The 2986-nt window shown below is 30.9% G+C and overlaps 1 long non-coding RNA gene across 1 annotated transcript; it reads right to left on the bottom strand.

Moving 5' to 3' along the window:
• Positions 1–298: 298 nt before the first annotated feature.
• On the bottom strand, positions 299–2783 carry LOC111242351. Its single transcript, XR_002669221.1, has 3 exons — positions 2574–2783; positions 2353–2423; positions 299–459 (listed from the first exon to the last, which is right to left on the bottom strand). It is a non-coding gene; the product is annotated as an uncharacterized LOC111242351 (long non-coding RNA).
• Positions 2784–2986: the final 203 nt, after the last annotated feature.

Genomic DNA, 2986 nt, shown 5'->3' with positions numbered 1-2986 from the left:
CATTTTCTTAGATATTCAAGGTGCTCTTTATATAACACTCTTAATTATATATTTATATATTTGTTTTTTCTTTTCACAGTTTCATTAAATGGTGTATGGTGTATTAAATTATTTATAAGACTTATTTGATATTTTTACTTTTTTTAAATATATTTATTTGTTTTTAAATTTTATTATGTGACATCCCAATTATATTATAAATATATATAATATAATAAAGGCGTCACTATTAATAATACTAGAAAGCAGTTAAGAGTAATAGAATTACAGTCATTCTTAAATAATACTCTAAAATTTGGAAGTGGAGTACTAAAGTTTCTCTCTGAAAATACATGAAATTAAAACTTAGAACATGATAAGTTCTTCAAAATAAAAGGCTAATCAAGTGAAGCCTAGTAGACAAGACTGCAGCACTGTCATCCCCATCAAGAGTTGTTTCCAAAGTAGCCTTCTCGCCATCTGCTCCCATCCAAGTGGATGATCATCGCAAGAGAAAACACGCAGAAATAGCACAACACAAACAAGCAAGCAAGGGTGAGCTAATTATATAAAAAGCATGCAATTATACCAACATTAACATACTAGATTCAACTCAAGTAAAGTATATGCAAGCAAGGCCATATATACAACACAAATCCTAGCATGTTATCTTCTAGACTTGACTCGTCCAGACTTTAGAATGAGAGTCGAGCTATGGCGGGTCATGCACCCGTGGTGGCTTGTGATACTTAGGCTCCCCCGCCTTGGGCTCCCCCGCCTTGGGTTCCCCCGCCTTGGGCTCCCCCGCCCTGCCACACTCACGAGGTTAGTCTGTTCCACGCCTTGGATCATGATGAAAGCCTCCAAAACTAAGATCTCCTGCTACTCCTCACCACATGGTTCAACCCTCTCTACGTGAGAGGAAAGACCATTGGAGGTCAGGAAGACCCCCAAGACTGAGCTCCTACTTTCATTCTAAAACACTAAGAATCTCACCAAGAGATTCTACATAGATGGAACTTGGTTTACCACTTGGATCATACTTTCATCACTTTGTAATCATATACTTTTTGCCCCAATCAACATATACATAATCTCAACAATATACATTACTCACCAATCACAAAACTTATAATACAACCTCAATACTTTTCTTACATAGTCTCAGTACTATACATTGACTCATCAAACGCAAGGTTTTTCTACACCATATAAAACATTTCGATTTCATATAAAATAACACTACAACACATAAAAATATTTAACTTTTATTATTTATTTTATATACCTAATAACCCCTCACATGCCAAACTAAAATCTCTTGTATCATCATGTTAAGTAAATATTATGATAATGCTTAATTCTATGTTAACTCAGCAAATAAAAGTGCATTAGATTTAATAAATACCACCATTTAATTTATCAATTTAAACACTCCACATGGTATTTATAAAAAAAATAACAGCGCTGATATATCAATATTCACTGCACACTATAACATTCATGAAATTCAAATTCCCCAACCGTGAACTATTACCTTTAAAAAGTAATATGATTTTAATATTTATATATAATATAATACTATATATATAACTTAACAACAGTAAACTATTACCTTTAAAAAGTAATATGATTTTAACATTTATATATAATATAATATCATATATAATTTAACAACAGTAAACTATTAACTTTAAAAGTAATATGATTTTAATATTTATATATAATATAATATCATATATAACTTAACCCCTTTTATACGTTATATATCCATTATATATTATTAGTATTAAATGATATTATTATTTAGTATATATAAGGACCACAAAAAAAACCAAAATAAGCATTTGCTGTAATATATTATATCGTATAATATATCATTCATCCATCCTCATCTTCCTAATTGCAGGGCCCTCCAGTTATTACCCCACACTTTCATTAAAAGGAAAACTATCAAATCTAAAACTCATCATACTATTTCTTTCTTCCTCTGAAACCTAATTTCTCTCACATCTTATATATATAAAATATATACCTATACTATATTAACTTAAACTTGTTTTCAGCATTTGTTTTTTTTTTTTTATCTTTTTCACTCCAAAACAAACAAAAGTAATATGATAACTAGAGTAAAACCTACACGTTTCTAACTACTTCCCATACATTAGATTTACAACAACTAATTCCACACCAGTCACATTCATAAATACCACATTCCACTCACCAATTGCACATTTCAATTCATGTTGTCAAGTCAACTTAAAATCTAAAAATACAGTCCAAAGCAGTACATCAATCTAGAGTATAACATACATACATTAATTAAACATATTTGAGCATTTCATTCAAAGGAAAATAATCAGCCCCCATTACCTGGTTTTCTCAAAGAGCAGCTAATTGAAAACGCCCTTACAGGAACCCACTCAGCGTTGAGCTTACAGAACCTACAAATCACCGAATTGGTGATAGAACACAACTCTTAGAGCTAGAACATAATAGAAATCATAAAAAGGAAGGTTCTAATTGCATAAAATCAGTAGAACCCCAAGCCTTAAGTTTGGAAAATAGCGGAGAAAAGGAGAAAACACACTTACTGGTCGGAATAGAAAAACGTTGGGTTCAAATTGAAGCCCTTGGTGTAGTGAGCGCGGAAACACCTTCAAATCAAAATTTGATCGGTGTAATGATTTGGGATTTTAGAGAGAAGGCACAAAAATTAGGAGAAAGGGTTTTCTAGAGAGAGAAAAGAAAATGGCTAAATGAAGAATCTGATTTTCAGAAAAAAGCCTTTCCCTAAGGCTAAGGCTAAGGCACCCCTTGACTTATGGGTCTGACTGTCCCAAATATTAAGGCCCAATGATTTTAAAATAATTTTCAGACCTTTACATATTATGTAAAATATTATTTTACTGGTTTTATGATAATTATTTTTATTTTCTAATTAATTATTATAAATGTAATTTCATTATTGTAACATTATACAAACATTTTATTTACTATAATATAA

Source organism: Vigna radiata, chromosome 8 (assembly GCF_000741045.1).
Source record: "Vigna radiata var. radiata cultivar VC1973A chromosome 8, Vradiata_ver6, whole genome shotgun sequence".
Lineage (NCBI taxonomy): Eukaryota > Viridiplantae > Streptophyta > Magnoliopsida > Fabales > Fabaceae > Vigna > Vigna radiata.
Note: the sequence above shows the minus strand (reverse complement) of the source record. Positions and strands in the feature narration are given on the sequence as shown.